Raw genomic sequence first — 15,774 nt, 5'->3', positions numbered from 1 at the left:
ATAATTAATTATGATCATCACTGAGGATAATTAACTAATCCGTTATACTAAGTTATCGATAGACAAACTCGCATGTTCATTACGATCGCTGAAAGGAAATTCGAAGTGGCTTTAACCTTAAAGACAATAGCTTTTGTAAGCTTATCTCGACCGTCCTTCGTGTATATTCGAAATAATTTCGGAATATACATATTGCAAAGAGGTATAACGATCCCGTTGAGAATTGGCACGATATAGCTCGCTCTCTGTCTTTCTCGTTCTCTATATCGTTCAACTAATAGGAATTATAAGCGAAATGATTTAAAGCTCGTCGCGATAAAGATAAAACTCCCGATAAAGATTAAACATTCGACAAACTAAAACTTTAATGATTCTCTTTAAAAAAATAAAATTATAAAAATTTCCTTTTTTCTTGTTTTCTTTTACTGTGATTATTTTTTGAAAGATAATTCTTTATTTACACGTACATATTTATCCTTTTGCATTTTATTCTTTATATTATTTTTTATTTATCTTTTCGTATTTTTTTTAATACTGTTCATCTAAAACTTGTATCTTAATATTTTTTTTACTTGAGAAAGCATGTCACGCAATTTATTCTAATAAAAACATAGAAATTCGAAAGTGTTCATAAATTTGGCTTGATTTATTGTTAAATTTTTACAACGACGATGAATCAACAAATTAATTAATCATTAATTCTTAATAATACAATAAAGAAAAAAAAGAAATGATAAAATAAATCGCACATTAATTTCAATGCAACGTTTTGTAGATTAAAAATCTATGAGAGTTATTTCTTTTTTTTTCTCTCGATGGAAAATTTATTAAAAAATTCTCTATTGTTACATGGAACCAACATATCTTTATTACATACATGTATTGTGTATATATGTGTCTATGTCTGAGAATGGCGTTAAATTAAAAGAGAGGGTTGTAAATGGTTTCGGTCGGTGCTCCATCCTGTTATACTTCCTCTATGATGTCAAACCAGAGACAGAAGAGCTCTCACTCTGTGAACCTCGTTTTCCGGGTCAAACGAGGTTAAAGTTATAATAACAATATACGTAGTTCTTGTTCCAATAGTTTTCTCCTCGATCTAACAAATTCGAGTTGAAAAAATTTGTCATAGTCCACGATGATTTCAAACGTTTTAATGATGGTACAATATAGTCTAAGAAATTAAAGATCAATGTGAAATAGAATTATAATTGTTCATAGCGAGTGGGAATAATAAAGTTTATTCTCTCTTTTATAAAACATTTTTTCTGTGTTATCTCAATAAATAAAATATGTGTATAACAATTCACGTTATACGATTTTAAGTATTGTTTAAAAGAAAAGTAGTAATATTAATAATGATACGAATTTACTTTGTTTCTTATTGTGTGTATATATATATATATATATATATATATATATATATATATATATATATATATATATATATATATATATAGAAAACGATCTTCGATTCGTGGCAATATATATATATTTCATTAAATAAAATCTTTACAAAAGTAATTACAATAGTAACGATACAAATTAAATTCGTTTCTCATTGTGTGTGTGTATTTATGTGTGTATGTATATATGTATATGAGAATGATTTTCAATTCGTGTCAATGTATATCTATTTTTTAATAAAATTGAAGTTTAGTAAATAAAATTGTTAAAAAAGTAGAAACAATAGTAACGATGCAAATTAATATCATTTATCCCAATATATACATGTGTGCGTATGTGTGTGTGTGTATACCTATATACTATATAAGTCTTTGTATATATGTAAATAAATCGTAGAGTGCTTGTTCATTCTGGATCTTCTCTTTTATCAACGTAACGCAAAAGTCGCAGTGAAAAGCCAATTTGAATATATATATATATATATATATATATATATATATATATATATATATATATGATATATGTATATATATATATACTCACGTACATATATATGTGTTTATATATGTATAGATCAGAAATGGAGAATCGTGCCCGACGATTTCGTAGAATCATTTCTCGACGTCGACAACCATAAATCTTCGATTAAATGCATCGTTACTCGTTGTTCCGTCATCTTTGGCGATGATTCAAAAGAGAACTCAGTAGTCGTCGCTTAAAATCAGCAATTAATTATTAATAACATGAGAGTTATTCGTTCATGATTGTTTTATTCTTTTGAGAAAAAGAAAAAGATAAATAAAATATTTTTAAAAAAAGAAAAGAAAAAACAAGAAAGAAAAAGAGAAAATATTAGATTCATTTTGCTTGAAAATACATATTTCCTATCTTCTTTTCTCTCTCTTTTTCTCTCTTTCTCTCTCTCTCTCTCTCTCTTTCTCTCTCTTTTTCTCTTTCTTTATTTGCAATGGGAAGTTCAGTTTACACGACAAGGGGAAGCAAAACGCATCGCTGTTTTTTATGAACCGGATATACCATGCTACGAACATACTCGAGTATCTAGAGAACAGCATGTTGTCGCTATACTGTTGACAGCTCTCGATAAAACTTTTCACGTGATTGCCGGTGAATACATCAATAGAATGTAATGAGTAAAAAGAGAAACACAGAAAACATCAAATTCCAAACGCAAACATTAAATGCATATGCAAATATATATATATATGTATATGTATGAGAGGAGATCCTGGCTATCGGCCTTTTAATTAAATGCCCTGTCATGAGTACCGTTCGATTCCATATTCGTTGAAAACGAACACCCATGTAGGATCCAATGAATGCCGAATTTAACGTTCGAAAATATTCCTCTCGATTGTCATCCAATTTTTATTCTAACGTCGTTTGTGATATAATTTTTGATAAATTTTGTGATCATCGATAATCCAACTAATCGATCGTTATCTAACTCGATAGTGTTCAACTGTACGTTCAAATATTTTTCATAATCTTGTTAAAGGATCAAGATATTGGCAACATATGTGCATTTATAATCACTAAACAACTATATTTTCGTATCTTCGTGATTTATGGATCAATGTCGTTATAAATATTTGTTAACAAGTTTAATGAACAGATTTTAAAGTCGAATTTATTATTTGGTTTAATTCATCATTTTTTATCTTCTTTCTTCGATACTGTTGTATTCTTTTTTTGATTAAATAATAAATGTATTATAGACATATATATATATACATATATGTATATACAATACTATATTATACTATATCACAAGCTAGATATACATTACAATGTAAGATTTGGAAGTGTTTGATGAAGGAAAGTCCGGTTCTCTGGTTCTTCCACCATCCGATTGTAGTTGAACTTATGTTCTAAATCTTCGAACTCGTCGGCTGGTGACAATATTAATATTAAACATTACTAATTTTTAACTTTAAATTGTATAGACAAATAAGAGTTACACGAAAACGCAGTAATAAAGTTAATGGTAGAGGTCAGTAGAAAGGCAACAATTTCAGATACGTAAAATTGTAATTTACAAAAATCGGTGAAACGTAGTTGTCATTCCATTTTACGTATCACTTTCATATTTAGATCGAGGTAAAAATGTTTCTTCGTTTTCTATCGGCCCCATAACTTTAGCAATGTCAAACAATCCATTTGTCGATCGTACCGCGCGTTCGAAAGTTGAATTTTCATAGAGTTTTCATAGAGTTTTCATATCTTTAGAAAGGTCATGATTTGTATGTGTTTATATGTTTAAAAGTTATTATGCCTTATAAATAAGGTAGAATAAAGTAGACATATTTTGAAATTTTATTACAAGGAGGATAATAATGCCGCTCCAGCTATTAAAAATATTTGTAATATTTATCGACCGATGCGTTAACAATGGACGTCGTACATAGCTACATCAAACGTTTTCTATATGGAAGGTATGATGTAAGTGGTGCGACTGATGTCGACAAGGAACTAACCATCGATCACAAAACAGTTTTATATCGTTTGAAGAAGGTTGGATATAAAAACGATCCAATGTTTGTGTTTCGCGTGATTAAATCGTGAAGCATTTAATGGATCGTATCTCTGTCAGCGAATCATTACCAACACCTGACGAAACCAAAGCATCCTTGAAACCGCCAATTATGTTCAATAATGTACGGAAAGTATCATGATCGATGGAACCAGAATCGATCGTTGCCACCCGTTCCAACTATTGATCATAATCTCTACTCTATACAATCGGACAATGATTCGCTTTTGCATTGAAATACGAAGAAACCTTTTCCCCTAACTTAACATCTCGATTAGTAATGTCATTGATTAATATCAATCTTTTACGGAAATTGACTCGAATTATTGCGATAATGTAGCCAGTAAAGTATATCGTTTAACGAGTGAATGACATTACTGATATGATTATTATATTATCTAAAAATTGAGTTATACGCAATTAACTATTAGCAATTAAAGAATACAATAATAAATATATTTCAATATTCGATATAATAAATTTTACACAAAATTTTAGTCGAACTTTTAATAAATTTGCCTGGAATGTATATTTATGTGTCTTAATACTGAATGGAGAATTAACCTGAGGTATCAGGTTAATTCGTACTTTTAATCAAGATTTTTAAGTTAACGAAATTAATTTGAAATCCTGTGGCGCACTAAAAATATTCAAATGTTGTGAATTGAAGGAATGGGAAATGTCAACTATAATTTCAGTTTACACTTGTAACACCATCACATAGATTTACGGACATCACACGCAGATATCACTGAGAATGAATACAAACCAGGTCGGTAGAATTTCCTGATACGTATTCGTTCGTTTGTTTTTTTCAAACGATATGTCATCTCCGCGTGGCGTAGCCTTATCTTCCTTTCTTCAGAAATCAAACGCAAAAGATTTTTTCTTTTGTTACGCGGAAAATCATTTCGAGTTAGCTTAACCATTGATAAAGCGCGAATTACCTCGTATCCTACGTGTCCTACGAATCGTCTGATACATCACAAACTCGACGTATGACGTTTTAAGTTGGTCGGAGGATTTACTGAACGACTAAACTCTAATATCTACAAATTCGTATAGTCTCGAAATGATCGAAGGGATTAAACAAGATTTTAAAATATCGTCCTTTCCGCAAGAAGCTTTCTATTCCTTTTCTCTCCATATTTGCAAAATTGTTTTTATACAAAAGCACTGCTTTCTTTACGCATAAGTTCAAAGACGCAAACAATCAGATAACGACACCTACAAGCATTTATGGAATTAATCGTCGCTTGTATCAGTACTTTACGGTTTCACGTTAAATATTGATATCAAAAGAATTCATGATATTGTATCGATTACGATTCAAACGAAATATGTGATACTTCTAGAGCAGGAGGTAGGTAATTAAAAAATCAAAAGACGTTCATTCCTTTCACAAAAAAGAAAATAAACCTGATCGTGCGTATCACACGATATCACACGACAAAAGTAAAGTTCTATTTCTATTTTAATTAAAGTTTCTAATTATTAGATGAATATTTTTCAACATTTTTAATCGGTAATTTAAATAAATTAATGGTCATCATTAATAATGAATTATCAATACGTGGTATAAGTGGTAGGTATTAAACCGATTGATACAAAAACTATAAGAATTTTAATTGAAACAATTGTGGGCGTAATAATTTATTATTATTCTAAAAAGGTAGATGAGAATTTACAATAAATCCTGACGCAACACTGACACGACATTTTACTATTTATTATATATTAACCATTTATACCACGTACTGATATTTAACTACAAATACTAATGAAAACATTTATTGAATACTATTAATTTTGATTGTCTCTATACTCTGCTGTATCTCTTTCGCTCTTCCTTTTTCTTCTATGAACTGGAAGAACGAAAACGTAATGAAATAAGTGAAGTTAACGATCCATCTCACTTATTCTCATACTATTTCCGTATACTTTCTCGTATTCGTTTTCTTCTTTCATTTTATTTTTGTTTCACTTCGACCCTTACTCACATGCTGAAGGAGTTTGGTTTAAAACATTTTTTAAATTACGTGTAAGTACTCACATATAAGTGGATACGTCAGAAACAAAATTAGCACCTTTAGTTTCGACATTATAAAGTTTGGCTACATTGGATGGTCATACATATGTACATGTAGTTGTATATGTTTGTATGTATTAATATTAATGAATAACTATAACGGACCTGTACCCATAACGTCTATAATACAGATGTAAATATTTAGCAAAAAGTTTAAATTAACCCTTTGCATTCGGCGCTCACTCGGACGTTCGGAGTTTCGAATGATTTACTCATATTTAATTTAGACGAATTTGCAAACGTTGTAGAACATATACTTGTGCAAAAAAATCAGTATTTTGTTCCTTATAATATTCTCGATAATACGATAAGTTTTGAAGGAATTTGTTTATATCATTTACATTGATATCGTTATTTATAAAAATTCCTCGTTTTCTGATCGTTCTGGGGGAACATCCGAGTGCGAAGGGTTAAAGAAAAATTAAAAAATAAATTAAAATAAAAAGAAAAGAAAGAAAAGTTAGAATTGAAAAAGAAGAAAAAGAAATTACTACCAAAAAGAAAAAAACGAAAAAGATTACAAAATAAATTAGAATCAAAAGAAAGATTAAAATCTAAAAGAGGAAAAGAAAATTAAAAAAAAAATTAAAATCAGAACAAAGGAAAACAGAAAAGGAATTAAAAGAAAGAGATTAAAGGGAGAAAAAAGACAAAGAAGGAAAAAACAAATAAACATGCATTGGGAAATTGTAACGATCCATTTCATATTTATTCCGAGTGAGTGATATCTGTCTGTAACGGGCGTAAATCTACGCGATGTCGGTGTTATAACTGCAAACTGAAATGTTAGTCGATATTTGCTATTCCTTCAATTATCTACGACATTTGAATATTTTCAATCTGCCACAGATTTTGATCTTAATTTCATTGACTCAAAAATCTTGATTAAAAGCTCGAATTAACCTGATACCTCAGGTTAATTCTCTAATCAGTTTTGCTACACAGAATATCGATAAATCGTTTATTGAAATATATTTATTATTATTATAACATTTAATTAGATATAATTAATTACGTGTATGATAATCTATATGTAATATAATGATCCTATCAGTAATGTCATTCATTCACATTGTTAAGCAAGATAAATACCTTTGACTATATTACTGAAATAATTCGAATTAATTTCCATAAAGGAATGATATCAACCAATGACATTACTAATCAAGATATTAAGTTAGAGGAAAAGGTTTCTTCGTATTTCAATGCAAAAGCAAATCATTTTGCGATTGTTTGGAGAAGAGATTATGATCAATAGTTTGAACGGCGCGACAACGGTTGATTCTCCTTCCATGGATCATGATCCTTTTCATAGATTATCGTACATAATGGCCCGTTTCAAGAGTGCATCGGTTTCGTTAGGTCCTAATAACGATTCGCAGACAGAAATCCATTAAACGCTTCACTATTTGATCATATGGAACATGAACATTGGATATCTTTATATATCCAGCATTCTTCAAATGATGTAGAACTGTTTTGTGACCGATGGTTGGTTCCTAGTCTATGTCTTGCACCACTACATCATATCTTCCGTATTGGAAACGTTTGATGTAACCATGTGCGATGTCCATTTATAACGCATCGATTCTAAATTTTTTCAAGAGTTGGATTGGCATTATTCTTTTCCTCGTAATAAAATTTCAAAATACATCTTCTTTGTTCTATCTCACTTATAAGGCGTGATAACTTTTAAACAAATACACGAATTCGAAAAAACCTCTCGAAAAATATTCCACAAAAACTCAACTTTCAAACGCGCGGCGCTTGATAACCGCTTGATAAAGCGCTTGATAAAAATTGATTGTTGGACATTACTAAAGTTATGAACCCGGAATAATGTCATCAGCCAATATAGGAATACGAAGAAACATTTTTCCCGAATTAACTCGACCTAAATAAGGTAGGGACATATAAAATGGAATGACAATTAGGTTTCACCCATTTTTTTAAATTACAATTATGCGTATCTGACATCGTTGCTTTTCCACCGACTACTCTACTCTTACGGTTATTACTGTGTCTACGCGGGACTATTCCTCGTGCATACAATTCAAGGTTATCATCTATTTCATTTTGTCATTATATATGCTCACTAGCGGAGTTATTATGCGTAGAAGAAAAGAAGCTATATGCGAAACGCGTGATGTGCCAGAGGAATAAAAAAAAAAAGGAGAATCTGAAATAATTAATATCTAGAAAGTAGAGTTGCTTTTATAGCTTTTATATATCTTTCTCTAATAGTTGAAACATTTCTAATAATTGTTCCCCTGGTTCTTTATTCAATATTATATCAATATTATCATTCGTACCTTTCTGAGAAGCATCGATATCACTACAGGAGTTGATGCATCTTTGGCAAGTCTTGCCGTTTCTTTTTGTAAATCCTGAAATAATTCAATTGCGAATATACATTACACCATTGCCATACAAGTGGTTGATTGTGTTCGTCACTTTTGAAAAAGCAAGTTTGTCAAACCTCCGGCAACACCAAACAAGTAACATAGGTATATTAGATTTCCAAAATTTAATGCATAGTTTAAAATACAAATAAATTCGAAAGAAACATATCGATAATTTTTGCAAGCTTAAGTGCTCCAATTGTTACAGAAAGACTTGGTCCTACAAAAGACGATCAACTTTCTTGACATTCATCTGTCGCAGCCTCACAATTTCTTTACACTTCCGGTACGCCACGCGCTTCGCGTATAAACTCTTTTTCTTTTCGATCAAGAACTGTCTGTAATAAAATATAATAACAGAAATTAGGAAGCTTTGTAATTCTCTCACAGAAGTAACTTTTACTTCTATAATAAAAAGAAATTGATAAAGGTTATAGATATATAAAGCATACGATGTGAAATAAAAACTATCTTTCTTTAATACATAGGAAAGTGTTTGGTGAAAGAAAATCTGGCCCATTGGTCCTTGATTGACCAAAATGACCAGTCTTTCTCTTGTGAGAGGCATCTACACAAGCGATTGATGCACCTTTGGCTGTGGCAAGTCTTGTCGTATCTCTTCGTAAATCCTGAAATAATTCAATTGCGAATATATATTACGCCATTGCCGTACAAGCGGTTGATCTTAAACATTTTCAATAGACTTACGGACGGTGTTTCCAGTAGGATTATAGATTGACATGTAAATCCTGCATAGGGTAGACTAGTCGTTTTTGAAGAACCAAGTTTGTCAAACCGTCGGCAACATCTAATATGTAACGTAGGTATATTTGATTTACAAAAGTTAATGAATAGTTTAAAATGGAAATAAATTCGAAGGAAAAATACCGATAATTTTTGGAGGCTTAGATACTCTAATCGTTACAGAAAGACTTGGTCCTACAAAAGACGCTCTACTTTCTAGATATTCATCTGTCACAGCATCATCATTTTTTTATTCTCTCGGTGCGTATATACGCTTCCCCTATAGCTTCTTTTTCTTCCTTGTTTAATAACTGTCTGTAACAAAATATAATAACAGATATCAGGAAGACTTTCTTATTCTTCAGAATTCTCCCAAATTCTCAGTAGCAACTTTTCCTTTTATAATAAGAAGAAATTAATAGAGGTTATAAATATGTGAAGTAATGTGTAATAATATAAAAATTAACTAACCTTCTTTAATAGATTTGTAAGTGTTGCTTGTTAAAAGAAAGTCGGGTTCCTTGGTTTTTCCACCGTGCGATTCCCCGGAGTTACACTTATCTTCCATATCTTTCAACTTGTCGGCAGATGACAATATCATCATTAAACCGCACTAGTTTCTAATCTTAAATTATATACATAAATAATAGTCGCGAGAAAAAACAATAATAAAATTAATAGTAGAAATCAGTACAAAAGCAACCATCCCAGTTACGTAAGATTATAACTGACAATAATTGTTGAAACCTAGTTCTTCTACCCTTTTGCGTCACATTCCTTATTCAAATTTAATTAATTCGGGGAGAAATGTTTCCTAGCATTCTACCGGCTAATGAATAATGACATCCGATATAATTTTGTTAATGTTAAACAATTAATTTGGCAATAGTGCCGCGCGATTATCGAAAGGCGAGCTTCCATCAAGTATTTCGAGCAAGGTCACGAATACATTCGTTTATTTGTTCAAAAGATATTACGCCTTGAAAATGAGAGAGAACGAAGAAGATACATTTGAATATTTTATTACAAGAGAGATAATGATGCCACTCCGGTTCTTAAAGAAATTTCTGACATTTATTGACCAATCCGTTATTAATGGACGTTGCACAAAGCTGTATCGAACGTTTCCGATATAGATGGTATCATGTAAGTGATGCAAATGATGCTGTCAAGGAACCAACTGTACACAAAACAGATATAAATCATTGAAGAAGAATAAAAATCCAATGTTTGTGTGCCGCATGATTAATTAATGAAACGTTTAATGGATCGTATTTTTATTTGCGAATCGTTACTAAAACGGAACGGAACGGAACGGAACGGAACTGAAGCATTCTTGAAAGGATTCATCAAGCACAATTCTGGGTGAAATTGATCATGACCTATGGAAGGGGAGATTCAACCGTTGCCATCCGTTCAAACTATTAATTATGATCTCTACTCTAAACAATCGTAAATCGTAACCGCTTTTGCATTAAAATGTAAAATAGGAAAATAAAAAGAAACTTTTTTCCCTGACTTAATATCTTAATCAGTAATGTCGATAATTAATATCACTCTTTTATGAAAATTAATTCTATTTATTACAATGATGTAATTAAATGTATCACGTTTAACGAATGATTAACATTACTAACATGATTGTTATATCATATAAAAATTATCTTACACGTAATCAACTCTATCTGATTAAATATTAATTTAGTAATGTGTATTTCAATATATGATTTAATAAAGTTTACTCGAACTTTTAACAAACTTTCTTCTAACAAATTTATTCGAATCTATATTTTTGTGCCGTCGAACTGTATAGAAAATTAACCTGAAATATTCGGTTAATTCGCACTCTCAATAAAGTTTTTTAATCAAGCTAATGAAATTAAGATCAAATCTTACAGCCGATTAAAAACATTCAAATATTGTGAATAATTAAAGAAATAGCAAATATTCGGCTAAAAGTTGAGTTTACACCTGCGACGTCGCTATCACATCGACTCACAGAGATTAGACACAGATATCACTCCAAATAAATATGAAATATATCGGTACAATTTCCCGAAAGCATTTGTTTGTATGTTATCTTTTTCTTCCTTTTTTTTCTTCTTCATTTTCTTTTTTCTTGAATTTTTTCTCCATTTTAATCCTCTTTTCTTATTTTTCTTTTTTTATTATTCCAATTCTTTTTCCATCTTTTTTCCATTTTTAAATTTTAATCTTTTTTTCGATTCTAACTTTTCTTCCATTTCTTTTTATTTTAATTTATTTTTTAATCTTTCTTTATCCCTTCGCACCCAGACGTCCGCACAGAGCGATCAGAAAACGAGCAATTCTTACAAATAACGATATCAATGAAACTGGCGTAATCGAATTCCTTCAAAACTTATCGTACTACCGAGAAAATTATAAGAAACAAAATATTGATTTGTTTGCAAAAGAATATGTTCTGCAACGTTTGCAAATTCGTCTAAATCAAATATGAGTAAATCCAAACGTTCGAGCGGGCGCCGAATGCAAGCGGTTAATTTAAACTTTTTGCTAAATATTTACGTGTGTACAGATGGATACAGGCAAATTATAGTTATACATCAATATTAATACGTACACACGCACACGTGTATATATGTATTTTTATGATTATACACACATATACACACTTATATACTTATACATATATACATCTATTAATCCTATATACATCCTACATATAGAGAGGTTTTCCGTTTAAACATTCGTAATCGTTAAAACATATCAACATATTTTCTGTATGTGTATATCTACATATGTATGTATATATATGTATGTACGTGTATGCGTGTCTATAACGTAGGGTTAATTAATCTGATTTACACATTCAAGAGTATAAAGATAAATAGAAATAAAAGATGAAGATACAAATGTAAATTCACTTATATAGATACATTCCCGTCATTAAATGATAAAACGTAATGATTTGGATATAATTTTAGATATAATTGCGCATTTACTTGTACTTAATCCTGGTGCCGTCTGAAAAGAATAAAGAGAATTACATTGATGTACGTACGTATAAGAGAAAATAATGTATAAGTTTATTTCTAGGTTGATTAAACAAAAATAAAATGTAATAATCTTAGGACGGGCTAGCGAAAATAATTCTCTCTCTTTCTATTGATAATTGTAATTAAGCAAGTTATCATTTAATAATAACTTTGCAAAATGGTATACAAGGTAAATTTTAGCCCATAACATTATATTACGATTGATCGAATGAAATTTACTTTTGTAACTACTCTAATTAATTGCAAAAGGAGACTGTTAATTATTACCATTCCAAGGTATCCTTATACTATTACAAATATTTTACTAAATTTCCTTAAGAAGACCCTGATGGATATATCATTAAATTCAAAAGTGTTACGGTTTTCTGATTTTGTGCAACGTGATATAACGTGAATATGGGATAGATTTGCAGAAAACCAATAGATATAGTCATTGCTTCCGCAACAATGAAATTATAATATTGTAATATAATACGATGAAAAATTTATAGCAGAATTTTAAACGTTATCGCTATCATTATTACTCGTTGTTGCCAAAGGAAAAAATTGAAAATTACTTACGGTATTGCCAGGAATCCATGCTCGTTCTTGCTTATATTACATATGTGTTTAAACAACGTGAGCATCGTGGTCATCGCGTTACGCCCAAGACATTTAACGAAATATTAACTTCATTTCTTTCCTTGAAAATTGCTTTCATTGAAAATAAAACATTATTCTTTACCATGTGGATCAATCAAGGACGCTCACGGTAGTCGAGGAAAGATAGTTTTAGTGCTCCATCAGACAATTTTACTTCGTGTTAGGTTTTTACTCCGTGTTAATTCCGTGTTTTAGTTGTTATGAAAACTTTTAATAGTTTCTCCCATCGGCGCGATCGTGTAAGACACCGTTAACACAGTCGTCTAGGAAGAAAAATTATAAATAGGTATGAATTTGCATATACATATGAATATCGATGTTATTATTTCGATCGATCTGGCTCATTAATTTTCCTGAGAATAAATAATAAATAATAAATAATAAGCTTCTTATGAATCGTATTTTGACGTAAGGGGCGTCACTTAAAGGATAATATTAATAGGACATATTAAAATGGTCGAACACTTTTAAATTACTTCTTCCAAATAGTTAGTAATTATTCCAATTAAACGATCTAATCGTTGACAGAGCATGTTTAAAAAAATTCTGTTAAGAGATATTGATCACTTTGGTGTTTTATCTTTATTAAAAATACTTCAAAATCTTTCGAAATGTTCGATCAACCTTTCGGTATACTTTCTAAATCTTCCAATTATTCATGGAAAAATTTTAGTCAACTTTCAGAATTTTATCTTAACTTCATATAGAAAAAATGTCAGAATCTCCTTGAAACTTCTTCAAAATTGCACCAACTTTTTCGTATTGGGCAAACCTTACCATTTAATAATTGAAACCACCAAAACTAAAAGGTTTAATCAGAGATCCAAACGATTCGTTGAGAGCGTTAAGGGACTTTTCTATTTTTCTTCTATTTTTCATTACTCTGTTCTCTTCGTCAATGAATTGAATCATGTATCTCTGTTCCAATTGAATAACGAACCGCCAAAGAAACGCTTCAGCTACTGTCATACTAGAAAATTAACTAGTAACGTGGACTCGTTAACGGTTAGTTTCAGCAGTGATCACGGAGCAAGAAATAGCTACGCAACAATTAGCTCTATATACGGCAATTCTAATATGACATATAAATGTCTAAACAGAAACATCCTAACTCAAATAACTCTAATTATATTTTCCTCTCTATTTCACATTATACGATAATAGGTCAAAGGCGAATTAGATGTGAAATATAATATAAAATGTAAAAATATAATATGAAGTATTAATAAAGAACTATGCGGTCTTTTATAGTACGTTATAATACGGTACATCGTAGTATCGGACATAAAATATAAAATGGTGTATAACGTAACGTCTCTGATATAACTCACGGATACGTATATAGAATTATGCAATTCTCTATAGCATGGCGTATGAAGAATTTGAAAGTCTAAGAAAATAAGTCGTTGCGTCTGGGTATTAAACGTTGGTATAATATTTCAAATATGATTTATCTTGCCAAGACCATGAAAAGTAGAACATCAGGCGATTCTCAACGACAAGTGAATTTCAAATTTTTAAATATTTCTCAGCTTCGTAGTTCCGTTTATAAACCCATCTTTCCTTTTAGATGTTCCTTCTAGATCTTTCCACTTTTGGAACTTGTTAGCACTTGTCACATTGGTGTCTCGATTCGTAATAACCCTTGCTGGTCCAATTCTCGTCGAGAAGCTTCTACCCCCGACACCCAGACGCAACCCAGATGCAACGCAGTCGAGCATGCGCCATTCAGTTCCCCTTGCTGTTATTGACATCCTAACGCTCCATCATCCCCGGTAATCTCAGCAGGACGTTGCGAGCAAGTTTCGATCGATACAGCTAACGGGGAGAAAGTTTTGTCTATTTTCAACATCGTTCGATTATCTTTTCTCTCTTTGATTCTCCCTAGCGGCCATTCCCCATATACGTATTCCTTTGATCCTTTTACCATTTAAGAATCGGACTTCGTTTATCTTCTTTTCGGGGAGGGAATTCTTTTTCTTTTTTTTGATATGTATTCATCCTTCGCGCAGAGAACATCGACATTGCATAGAATATAGAATTTGAAAGATTGTATTTACAAGGGAATGTTAGTTATTTCATGGAGAATCATAACATCCAAATATCTACCATTGTCTTAAGGAATAATTTAGATGTATAATTGGATGTATACGTTGGGGGAAGTATAACGTAAGTGCTTTTTGAAATATTTAATCATTCGGAAAATACGATCCCAAATGTTATATTGTTAGAAACATAATAAATGCTATAGTAATAATAAACGCGCGGTTATACGTAATAAGAAATAAACGATTAGAGAAATATAATACTTTTCTAGGAACTAACCAGTTAGATTTGAATTAGTAGAGTATGAATTATTAATGAACTGAAAGTATGGTTCGATCATTTTTTTAAATTCTCCAATGAGGAGTAAACTTAGGAAAATGTGGTCGTTCGTACGAAAGAAGTAAATTAACGATAACGTGGTAAAAATTGTAACTGTAAAAGATGCGAACGAAAAAATTAATTAAATAATTAGATAAAACTAATCGTATTATCCAGTTATCTACTATTGTTTAACAGGAGGAAAACGAGTGAAAAAACACCTTTCTGATTGTTAAAACTGGCAATATACACAGACGTGCGCACACATCCGCGCACGCAGTCTCGCCCGGCATACATACTCGTACAAGTGCACACGCAGAGGGAGAAGGATTATAACAAAACGAATGATAACTAATGAAGATACCCGACGATGCATAGAGTACTACAACGTATATCATGTAGACGCAATTTCATTTAATCTCCATTCAAACTTATTGGCAATGGAATTCGCAGTACGCTGCGAATTAATTAATACAAGTCCCTTTATATATTTTGTAAAATATATTTTTGAAATTATATACTTTGCTTATATTAAAC

The 15,774-nt window shown here is 30.8% G+C and overlaps 1 long non-coding RNA gene across 5 annotated transcripts; it reads right to left on the bottom strand.

Moving 5' to 3' along the window:
• Nucleotides 1-3,853: 3,853 nt before the first annotated feature.
• Nucleotides 3,854-14,627, bottom strand: LOC127071394 (uncharacterized). Of its 5 annotated transcripts, none has more exons than XR_007784996.1 (7): nucleotides 14,205-14,627; nucleotides 12,793-13,136; nucleotides 9,665-12,199; nucleotides 9,338-9,508; nucleotides 9,158-9,257; nucleotides 8,360-9,078; nucleotides 3,854-8,226 (listed from the first exon to the last, which is right to left on the bottom strand). It is a non-coding gene; the product is annotated as an uncharacterized LOC127071394 (long non-coding RNA). The 5 variants fall into 5 exon arrangements; XR_007784997.1 differs by having other exon boundaries at nucleotides 3,854-8,787; nucleotides 8,902-9,078; XR_007784998.1 differs by having other exon boundaries at nucleotides 3,854-8,787; nucleotides 8,934-9,078.
• Nucleotides 14,628-15,774: the final 1,147 nt, after the last annotated feature.

This window comes from Vespula vulgaris, chromosome 21 (genome assembly GCF_905475345.1).
Source record: "Vespula vulgaris chromosome 21, iyVesVulg1.1, whole genome shotgun sequence".
Taxonomy (NCBI): Eukaryota; Metazoa; Arthropoda; class Insecta; order Hymenoptera; family Vespidae; genus Vespula; species Vespula vulgaris.
This window is presented reverse-complemented; position numbering and strand designations above follow the sequence as displayed.